This window comes from Vombatus ursinus, unplaced genomic scaffold (genome assembly GCF_900497805.2).
Source record: "Vombatus ursinus unplaced genomic scaffold, bare-nosed wombat genome assembly UNPS02009573.1, whole genome shotgun sequence".
NCBI classification, from domain to species: domain Eukaryota; kingdom Metazoa; phylum Chordata; class Mammalia; order Diprotodontia; family Vombatidae; genus Vombatus; species Vombatus ursinus.
Window position 1 is genome coordinate 14220162 of NW_020949351.1, and position 12122 is coordinate 14232283.

The window sequence follows — 12122 nt, forward strand, 5'->3', positions numbered from 1 at the left end:
TGTGTGATGACTGATTTTGATAGATTTAGATCTTCTCAGCAATGCAAAGAACTAAGACAACCCCACAAGACTCACAATGGAAAAAAGCTGTTCACATACAGAAACAAAACAAAACAAAACTATGCAATCTGAATGCAGATGGAAGCATACTATTTCCTTTCCTTTTGTTTTGTTTTGTTTTGATTCTTTCTCTTTGTTCCTCCCATTGGTTCTAATTCCTCTTTGCATCATGACTAATGTGAAAATGAGCTTACTATTAACAGATATGTAGAGCCTGTATCAAACTTCATGTTGTCTTGGGGAAAGGAGAGGAGAGGATGGGGGAGAAAATTTAAAACTCAAAATCTTATGGAAGTAAATGTTGAAAATTCAAAATTAACAAATAAATTGTTTAATAAGAAGGAAAAGAAAAAAAGAAAACATTCTAAATCTTCTTCCACACATTTCAAGTACACTCCAAAGAGGAATAAGTACATAGAGAACAATTCAAATAGTCCTTATCTTTTTTTAACTAATTAATTCATTATTTTTTTCAACAATCACTTCCAAAAGCTTTTGAATTTTTAATTTTCTCCCCCTCCCTCCATGCCTTCCTCCTAGAGACAGCATGAAATCTGATATAATCTCTACATGTACATCCCTATTAAACATATTTTCACCTTAGTCATGTTGTAAAGAATTAGAACCCATAAGATGAACCACAAGAAAAAAGAGAGAAAACAAAACAGAAGGGGTAAAAAAAGAGTAAATCATATGCTTCGATCTGCATTCAAATTCCAAAATTTTTCTTTTTCCTTTGGATGTGGACAGCATTTTCCATCATGAGACTTTTGAATATGTCTTAGATATTTGTATTGCTGAGAAGAGTGGCCTATCAATGTTAGTCACTGCACAATGTGACTGTTACTATGTACAACGTTCTCCTGATTCTGCTTACTGAATTCGTCATCAGTCCATACAAGTCTTTCCAGGTTTTTCTGAAGTCCACTTGCTCATCATTACTTATAGCACAATAGTATTCCATTACATTCATATACCACAACTTGTTCAGCCATTCTCTAATTAATAGGCATCCTCTCAATTTCCAATTCCTTACCATGACAGAAAGCTGCTATAAATATTTTTGTACACATGGGTCCTTTTCCCAATTTTTACAATCTCTTCAAGATACAGCCCTAGAAGTGCTATTGCACATTTTTATAGCCCTTTGGGCATAGTTCCAAATTGCTCTCCAAAATGGTTGGATCATTTCACAACTCCACCAACAATGCATTAGTGTTCCAATTTTCCCACATTTTCTCCAACATTAATCATTTTCCTGTTTTGTCATGTTGACCAATCTGAGACTTGTGATGAATTACTTCACAGTTTTTATTTGTTTTTCTCTAATCACTAATGAGGTAGAGCACTTTTTCGTGTGACTATAGTTTTAATTTTTTTCATCTGAGAACTGCCTGTTCATATCCTTTGACTATTTATCAATTGGGGAACGACTTATATTCTTATAAATTTGACTGAATTCTCTATATATTTTAGAAATGAGGCCCTTATCAAAGACACCAGTTGTAAAAATTTTTTTTCTCAATTTTCTGCTTCCCTCTTAACCTTGGTTGCATTGGCTTTGTTTGTGCAAAAGCTTTTCAATGTAATGTAATCAAAATTATAAATTTTGCATTTTGTAATGTTTTATAACTCTTGTTTGGTCATAAATGATTCTGTTCTCCATAAATCTGAAAAGTAAACTATTCCTTTCTCTCCCAGTTTCCTTATGTTATCAGTCTTTATATATAAACTGTGTACCCATTTTGACTTCATTTTGGTATATGGTGTAAGATTTGGGTCTATGCCTAGTTTCTGCCACACTCTTTTCCAATTTTCCCAGCAATTTTTGTCAAATAGTGAGTTCTTATCCCAGGAGCTGGGGTCTTTGGGTTTATCAAATAGAAGATTACTATAGTCATTAACTACTGTTTCTTGCATACCTAACCTATTCCAATGATCCAGCACTTTATTTCTTAGCTACTAACAATTAGTTTTGATGATTGCTGCTTTATAATACAATTTAAGATCTGGAACTGCTAGGCCACCTTCCCCTGCATTTCTTTTCATTATTTCCCTTGATATTCTGGAATTTTGTTATTCCAAATGAATCTTGTTATTATTTTTTCTAGCTCTATAAGATGATTTTTGGTAGTTTGATTGCTATGGTATTGAATAAGTAAATTAATTTAGGTAATATATAGAAATACTAATGATTTCTGTGGTTTTAATTTTTAGCTTGAAGCTTTACTAAAGTTGTCTATTATTTCAAGTATAGTTATTAGTATAATATATTAGTATAATAAGTATATCATTTTAAGTATAATTTCAAGTACTTTTTTACTTGATTTACTTACTGAGAGAAAGAGAATGGGAGAGGTAAAATGGGGTAGATTATCTCACATAAAAGAGACAAGAAAAACTTTTTGCAGTGGAGGAGAAGAGGGGAGAGGTGAGAGGGAATGAGTGAATTTTACTCCCATCAGATTTGGTTTAAGGAGGTAATAACATACACACTAAATTGGGTATGGAAATCTGTCTCACCCTACAGGAAAAAAGGGGTAAGGGAATAAGAGAGAGGAGATTATAGAAAGGAGGGCAGATTGGTGGATGAGGTAATCAGAAGCAAACATTTTTTTAATTAATTATTTTTTTATTTTTTGACATGTGTTTTTAAAACTTTGGGTTCCATATTTTCTCCTTTCCTCCCTCCCCACCCACCCTCATTGAAAAGACAAGCATCTCCATACAGGTTATAGATGTGTAGTCATGTAAAATACTTCCATAGTAGTCATGTTGTAAAAAACTAAATATATTTCCCTTCATCCTATCCTACCCCCCATTTATTCTATTCTCTCTTTTGATCTGGTCCCTCCTCAGAAGTGTTTGCTTCTGATTATCCCCTCCCCCAATTTGCCCTCCCCTTTATCAACCTCTTGCTCTCTTGTCCCCTTCCTCCTTTGTTTTCCTGTAAGGTAAGATAGATTTCCATAGCCCATTGTGTATGTTATTACCTCCTTAAGCCAAATCCTATGAGAATAAGATTGACTCATTCCCTCTCACCTTCTCCCATTTCCCCCCCACTGTAATAACCTTTTCTTGTCTGTTTCATGTGAGATAATTTACCCCATTCTACTTCTCCCTTTCTCCTTCTCCCAGAATAATCCTCTCTCACCCCTTAATTTTATTTTCCAGACATCACCCTTTCATCTTCAACTCACCCTGTGCCATCTATCTATCTATCTATCTATCTATCTATCTATCTATCTATCTATCTATCTATCTATCTATCTATAGCTAGCTAGTTACATACATATAATTTCCCCACACCCTAATACTGACAAACTCATGAGTTACAAATATCATCTTTCCATGCAGGAATGTAAACAGTTCAACCTTAATAAGTCTCTTATGATTTCTCTTTCCTGTTTACCTCTTCATGTTTCACTTGAGTCTTGTATTTGAAAGTTGAGTTTCATATTCAGCTGTGGTCTTTTCCATAGGAATGCTTGAAAGTCCCCTATTTCATTGAATGATCATTTTTTACCCTGAAGGATTATGCTCAATTTTGCTGGGTAGGTGATTCTTGGTTGTAATCCTATCTCCTTTGCCCTCTGGAATATCAGATAGAATATCATCCAGATCTGCTCCCTCAATGTAGAAATTGCCAAATCCCTTGTTATATTGATTGTGTTACCACAACACTTGAATTGTTTCTTTCTGGATGCCTGCAATATTCTCTCCTTTACCTGGGAATTCTGGAACTTGGCGACAATATTCATTTTTTTTTGTTTGTTTGTTTTTTTTAGTGAGGCAATCAGGGTTAAGTGACTTGCCCAAGGTCACATAGCTAGTACATGTCAAGTGTTCGGTCTGAGGCCAGATTTGAACTCAGGTCCTCCTAACTTCAGGGCTGGTGCTCAATCCACTGCACCACCTAGCTGCCCCATTGGCTACAATATTCTTAAGATTTTTCCTTTGGGGGTCTCTTTCAGGAGGTGATCAGCGGATTCTTTCAATTTCTATTTTGCCCTCTGATTCTAAATTATCAGGGCAGTTTTCCTTGATAATTTCTTGAAAGATGATGTCTAAGCTCTTTTTTTTGATCATGGCTTTCAGATAGTCCAATAATTTTAAAATTATCTCTCCTGGATCTATTTTCCAGGTCAGTTGTTTTTTTTCCAATGAGATATTTCACATTCCCTTCATTTTTTCATTCTTTTGGATTAGTTTTACAGTGCCTTGATTTCTCATATAGTCACTAGCTTCCAATTACTCCACTCTAATTTTTAAGGAAGTATTTTCTTCAGTAAGCATTTGGACTTCCTTTTCCATTTGACCAATTTTGCTTTTTAGGGCATCTCCTCATTGGTTTTTTGAACTCTTTTGCTATTTGGGTTAGGCTATTTTTAAGGTGTTATTTTCTTTAGTATTTGTTTGGGTCTCCTTTAGCATCACTCTCAGTTTTTCCTCTACTTCTCTTACTTTCTTCTCAAAATCCTTTTTGAGCTCTTCCATGGCCTGGGACCAATTCATATTTTTATTGGAGGCTTTGGATATAGGAGCTTTGACTTTTTTGTCTTCTTCTGGTTGTATGTTTTGATCTTCTTTGTCACCAAAGTAAGACAATATAGTCTGACTCTTTTTGCCCTGCTTGCTCATGATTCCGGCCAATTATTTGAGTTATGAACTCTTTGTTAAGATAGGGGTCTGTTTCCAGTGTGGAGAATGTACTGTCCCAAGCTTCAGGGTTTTTGTGCAGCTGTTTTCAGAGTTACTTCTAGGGACCTGTAAATTTTCAGTTATTTCCAAGGTTCTATGATCAAGGGTGCGGTGTTTACTCCTTTCCTGGCCTGTGCTCTGGTCTATGAGTGACCACAAACACTCTTTTCTGTCTTGGAAATGTGAGGAGGATTCTCTCTTCACCACCAATACAAGCACCACCACGCCAATGCTCCTCCTCACCCCAGGAGAAGAAATGTAGATCTTATCTATAAAGCCATACTTTAAAGACTATTTTTGGAACTGGGAAGGTCTAATATTCCTTTAAAATGAGAAATGCCTTGGTAAAAAGCAGTGTTTGTCACGTTAGTTTGACAAATGTTAGCTTGAGAAATACTCTTTTTTTTGGGCAGTGGTGAGGTGACTGGGGTTAAGTGACTTGCCCAGGGTCATACAGCTTGTAAGTGTCAAATGTCTGAGGCTAGATTTGGACTGAGGTCCTCCTGACTCCAAGGCCAGAGCTCTAACTGCTGTGCCACCTCACTGCCCCCTGACAAATACTCTTTTTTCAAAGGCTTTAGAACTATGAATGTTTACATACATTAAAGCTTCCTTGAAAATTTTGTCCATGGTTTTAAAAAAAACATATTTGAGCATATGCTGAACTGAAAAAATCCTGGAGATTATAGAGATATATAATAATTATGGCATCTCATAATGATTTTCTAGATGAATTCAGCCTCTAGACACTTTATAAACATTTATATGGAAGTAGAGGAAAATGAAAATATCATTTTGATAGCTAGGTAGAGGAAGAAATGGAGAGGGAATTATCAAATCAATTAATTTGACAGATGTGTAGTTGATTATTAGGGCAATCGAACTGTACAGTAATATGTCTATGTTGCTGCACACACACACACACACACACAAACAAAAACAAAACAGTAGATTTCTAAATGGAAGCAAAAACAAAACAGTAGCTTTCTAAATGGAAGCAAGCTGCAGTGTGAAAAAACAATACATTGTCCTTGTTACAATGTGGCAAATACTTATTGATTATATAAATTGTTACTTTTTTTTTTCCCCGCAGCTTCATGCTTTCCACATTCTTCATTTTTCCATTTCCCTGTACCTGGTAGACTCTACCAAACTTCATGCTTTTCTTTCTGGATAGTCTTTTGGTGACTTATTTGTTTTTATTGTAGCATTTTAAATTCTCCAAAATAAAGAATATGTTAAAATGTTACTTTGGGTTTACTTATCTACTTACTAATGTTTTTATTTTCTTTTACTTTAATTCTTTCTTTGTTGCGATGGATGGTGAAGATGAAGCAGTATAAGTCTTCAGACTTCAGAGGTCATTTGAAGGAATGGGATAAATAAGATGTGCAGTACCTTGAGTTGCATTTGGAGTTTTCATTTGGGATATGTTCTTAGACCAAATGTGCTTCTTATCTCTCTCACCTGTAATTCTATACATCAAGGACTTTGCCAAAATAATTCAGCTAGCCTCCAACCTTAGAATTTCCTTCAAAATCCAGGAATTTCTCATCCTGAAACATCCCTCTGTCACAACAGGACCTCTCCCTTGATAAGTTCCCCATTTGAGCCTACATTTTTGGAGACCTGCCTAGGACAGATATTCTTCCTTCTTTTCTTGGCTATGCTCCTTACTCAAAAAAATTTGTCAGCACTCCTTTTTTATGATTGCCTTACCCTTTTCAAATGTAAACCTATCTTTGTTTTCATTTGTATAATTTGCTGATGAATTTTACTCCTTTCATCTTTAGAGTTCTTCTTGGCTTATATGTTACAGATTCCTTACATCCACCACCTAGCCAAGAATTAACAATGAAGAATTTAATTTAGCCCCACTGTTATAATGAGGGGAAAACAGAGTGACGTATATACTAGTCATGACATATGCACACAAATGAATACACAGAATAAATACTAAGTAATTTAGAAGGAGAAACATTAAACTGGGAGGTCAAGAAAGGTGACAGGTATTACATAGTATATATAGACTAAGCTTTGAAGGAAACTAGAGATTCTCAGGGGCAGAGATTAGAAAGGAGTGCTTTCCAGATATGGGGGACAGCCTGTGCAGAAGTATAGAAAAAAGATCATAGGGGCAAAGGTTTGTAGAAGAAAATGGCTTCAAAAGCCATCCAGTCCAACCTTCTCGTTTTATAGTTAAAGAAAATAAGATTCTGGTTAACAATATCTCCAATATCACACAAGCCTTGTGCCAAAGATAGCATTTGTACTAAGTTCCTCCAAAGAGAGTATTTTTTTTCATAGTTTTAGAGCTGGAAAGTTGCATGTTGAGGAAGAGGAGACAGTCATTCTAACTACCTTGTTGAATGTGTGAAGGAGTAGTATTGTCCAATAAGCTGGGAAGCAGGAGGCAGGTTGGGAAAGTCTTTAAATAGCAAACAGAGGAGTTTTTATTGGATACTAAAGACAAGAGGACAGCTAGTTGGTACAGTGGATAAAGTGCTAAGCCTAGAGTCAGAAAGACCTTAGTTCAAGTCTAGCCTTAGATACTATTTGTGTGACCCTAGACAAGTAACTTAATACTATTTTTCTCAGTTTCTTCATCTGTAAAATGAGCTGGAGAAAGAAGTAGCAAGCCACACTAGTATCTTAGCCAAGAAAAACACAAAAGGGGTTGTAAAGAGTTGAACACAATAGAAAACAACTAAATAACAGCAGAAAGACAATAGAAAAACAGTGGAATCTCTTTTGGAGGGCAGTGACAGTTCTGGAATTGTGCTTTGAAAATATCATTTTGGTAGCTGAATAGAGGATGAAATGGAGAGGGAATAGATTTTGAGCAATAGATTAGTTAAGGTGTTTAGTTAAAAATTAATGGGGGGCTAAATTCAGGTGTTCATTGTTGGATTAAAGTGAAGAAGACAGTTAAGATAGATAATCTTATTGCTTTTAACTAGTACACTATTTGAAACATAGTAGGTACTTAATAAATAAGTTATTTTTGATTGATTAATTGATTGGTGAAAAAAAAAGCCTGGACAATATCTTTCAAGAAATGACCAAGGAAAACTGTGCTGAGGTCCTAGGAACAGATGGTAAAATAGTCATTGAAAGAATCCACTGATCACCTCCTGAAAGAGATCCCCCTGTGGCCAAATTCAAGAATTAATAGGTCAAGGAGCAAATACTGCAAAGAGCCAGAAAGAAACAATTCAAATATCATGGAGACACAGTCAGGATTACACAGGATTTAGCAACTTCTACATGAAAGGATCAAAGGGCTTGAAATATGACATTCCAGAAAACAAAAAAGCTTAGATTATAACAAAGAATCAACTACCCAGCAAAACTGAACGTAGTATTTATTTTTCTCTTCTTTTCTTTCTTTTTCTTTTATTAACATTTTCCATCAACAGTCTAATAATACAATTAAGATCTGGTATGGCTAGACCACCTTCCCTTGCATTTCTTTTCATTAATTCCCTTAATATTCTGGAACATTTGTTCTTCCATATGAATTTTGTTATTATTTTTCTAGCTCTATAAATTAAATATTTTGGTATTTTCATTAGTATGGCACTGAATAAGTAAATTAATGTAGGCAGAATTGCCATTTTTATTATATTAGTTTGCCCCACCATGAGCAACTGACATTTTTCCAAGTATTTGCATCTGACATTATTTATGTGTAAAGTGTTTTGTAATTGAGTTCCTATTGTTCCTGGGTGTGTTTTGGAAGGTAGACTCCCAAATATTTTATAATGTCCAAAGTAATTTTAAATGGAATTTCTTTTTCTATCTCTTGCTAATGGACTTTGTTAGTAACATGTAAAAATTCCAAAGATTTATGTGGGTTTATTTTATAACTTTCAACTTTGCTAAATTTGTTTATTATTTCAAAGAGTTTTTTGCTTGATTTTCTAAGATTCTCCATGTATACCATCATATCATCTGCAAAGTGTGATACCTTTGTTCGTTGCTTATTCTAATTACTTCCTTTTCTTTTTTTCTTCTCTTATTGCTAAAGCTAATATGTCTAGTATAATATTGAATAAGAGTGGTAATAATGGACATCCTTGTTCCACCCTCGATCTTACTGCAAATGTTCCTACCATATCCCTATTATATATAATGCTCACTGATGATTTTAGATAAACACTCCTTATAATTTCAATCAAGACTCCATATATTTCTATGCTGTCTAGTGTTTTTAATAGAAATGGGTGTTATATTTTGTCAAAAGCTTCTGCTACTTCTATTGAGACAATCATGTGATTTCTGTTAGTTTTGATGTTGATATGGTCAATTATGCTGATAATTTTCCTACTATTGAACCAGCCCTACATTCCTGGTATAAATCCTTCCTGGTCATAGTATATTGTCCTCAAGACAGGTTGCTATAATCTCTTTGCTAATATTTTATTTAAAATATTTTCATCTATATTCATTAGGGATATTGATCCATAATTTTCTTTCTCTGTCTTGGCTCTTCCTGGTTTAGGTATCAGCAACATATTTGTATCTTAAAAATAATTTGGTAGGACTTCTTCTGCACCTTTTTTTCCCAAATAGTTTACATAGTATTACAATTATTTGTTCTTTAAATGTTTAGTAGAATTCACTTGTAAATCCTGGAGATTTTTTCTTAAGGATTTCATTAATGGCTTCTTCAATTTATTTTTCTAAAATAGGATTATTTAAGTGTTTTATTTCCTTTTTTGTTAATCTGGTCAACTTACATTTGTGTAAATATGCATCAATTTTACAAAGATTGTCAGCTTTGATAACATAAAGTTGGGCAAAATAGTTCCTGATTATTATTTTAATTTTCTCTTAATTTGCAGTGGATTTACCCTTTTTATTTTTGATACTGGTAATTTGGTTTTCTTCCTTTTTTATTTTAGATCAAATTAACCAAGATTTCTGTATATTTTTTTTCATAAAACCAGCCCTGTTTTATTGATTAGTTCAATAGATTTCTTAATTTCAAATTTATTAATCTTTCCCTTGATTTTCAGAATTTCTAATTTGCTATGCAATTGGGGATTTCTAATTTCCTTTTTTTCTAGCTTTTTTAGTTGCATGCCCAATTCATTGTATCTCTTTCTGTATTTTATTCATGTAAGCCTTTAGAGATATAAAACTTCCCTTACAAACTTCGTTGGATATATACCATAAGTTTTGGCATGTTTTCTAGTTATTGTCCTTCTCATTGATGAAGTTACTGATTGATTGTGACCCAGATCCAAGCACGGGCAAAGCAAGAGATTCCTGCCTCAACACTGGTGAAGAGATTTCTGCAATCCCCCTCTGATCAGTCACTCAATTCCACCTCAGTTTGTGGGCTGGAAGCTCAGGAGACAGGTGCTACCCGGGGCCAAGCTAGGGAACTGGGGCTGAGTCCTAGCTTCTCCCTCACTGCAGAAACAGATTTTTCCCACTGACCTTCTAAGATGTCTTTGGAATTCATGGATTGAGAAGTCTGGAAACTGCCACAGCTGCCTGTGATTCAGTCCTCTGAGGCCTGCTCCAGGTTCACTGTGGCCTGTGCTCCCACGCTGAACTGCGCTCCACTCCCCACCTACCACATTGTTCCTTTCTGATCAACCATCCAGGTTGTCTTGGCCTGGAAATTTGTTTCACTCTGTCTTTTTGTGAGTTTTGCTGCTTTAGAATTTGTTTACAGTCATTTTTATAGGTATTTACAAGGGTTTGGGGGAGAGCTCAAGCAAGTCACTGCTTTCACTCTGCTATGTTGGCTCTGCCTCCGTCACTCCTCAAATAGTTTTTTACTTGATTTTCTAGCATTTTCTAAGTATTTCATCCATACCATCTGCAAATAATAATAGCTTTGTATCTTCTTTGCCTATTTTAATATTTTCAATTGCTTTTTCTTCTCTTATTGCTAAAGCCAATGTTTGCAGCATGATATTGAACAACAGTGCTGATAATGCATATCCTTGTTTCACCCCTGATCTTATTGGAAATGTGTCTAGTTTGTCCCCATTACATGTGATGCTTGCTGAAGGTTTCAGGTAGATGCTATTTATTATTTTAAGGAAGATTTAAGGAAGACACATGCACTCTAGTGTTTTTAATAGGAATGGGTGATATATTTTGTCAAAAACTTTTTCTGCATCTACTTAGATGATAATGTGGTTTCTCTTCCTTTTATTGTTGATATAATCAATTATGCTGATAGTTTTCCTAATATTGAACCTGCCCTGTATTCCTGGTATAAATCCTACCAGGTCATAGTGTATTATTCTTGTAATAAATTGCTGTAATCTATTTGCTAATATGTTATTTAAAATTTTTGCATCTATATTCATTTGGGAAATTAGTCTATAATTTTCTTTTTCTACTTTGACTCTTCCTGGTTAAAGTATCAGCACCATATTCATATCATAAAAAGAATTTGGTAAGGCTCCTTCTTCACCTATTTTCCCAAATAGTCAATATAGTATTAGAATGAATTGTGCTTTAAATGCTTGATAAAATTCACTTGTAAATTCATGTGTCCCTAGAGATTTTTTTCTAGGGAATTCATCAATGGTTTGTTCAATTTATTTTCCTGAGATAAGGCTATTTAAGTATTTTACTTCCTCTTCTGTTAGTCTGGGCAATTTATATTTTTGTAAATATTTTGTAAATATTCATCCATTTCACTAAGATTGTCAAATTTACTAGCATACAGTTGGGCAAAATTATTGTTTTCATTTCCTCTTCCTTGGTGGTGGACTCATCCTTTTCATTTTTGATTCTGGTAATTTGGTTTTCTTCTTTTTTAATTAAATTAACCTTGAGTTTACCTATTTTACTATTTTTTTCCATAAAACTAGCACCTAGTTTTATTTATTACTTCAATAGTTTTCTTAATTTCAAATTTCTTATTTTTCCTTTGGTTTTCAGTATTTCTAATTTGATCTTTACTTGAAAATTTTAATTTGTTCTTTTTCAATTTTTTTAGTTGAATTCCCAATTCATTGATCTCCTTTTTTGATATTTCATTCATGTAAGTATTTAGAGAAATAAAACTTCCCCTGAGAATTGCTTTTGCTGCATCCCATAACTTTTGGTATGTTGTCTCATTAATGGCATTCTCTTGAATGAAGTTATTGATTGTTTCTATGATTTGTTTTTTGACCCTTTCACTTTTCAGGATTAGATTATTTAGTTTCCATTTCCAATTATTTTTAGTCTCTCTTTCCATGGCCCTTTATTACATAAAATTTTTCATTGCATCATGTTATGAAAAGGATGCATTAATATGTCTACCTTTCTGTAATTGATTGTGAGGTTTTTATGCCTCAGTACATAGTCGATTTTTGTGTATGTGCCATGTATCACTGAGGACA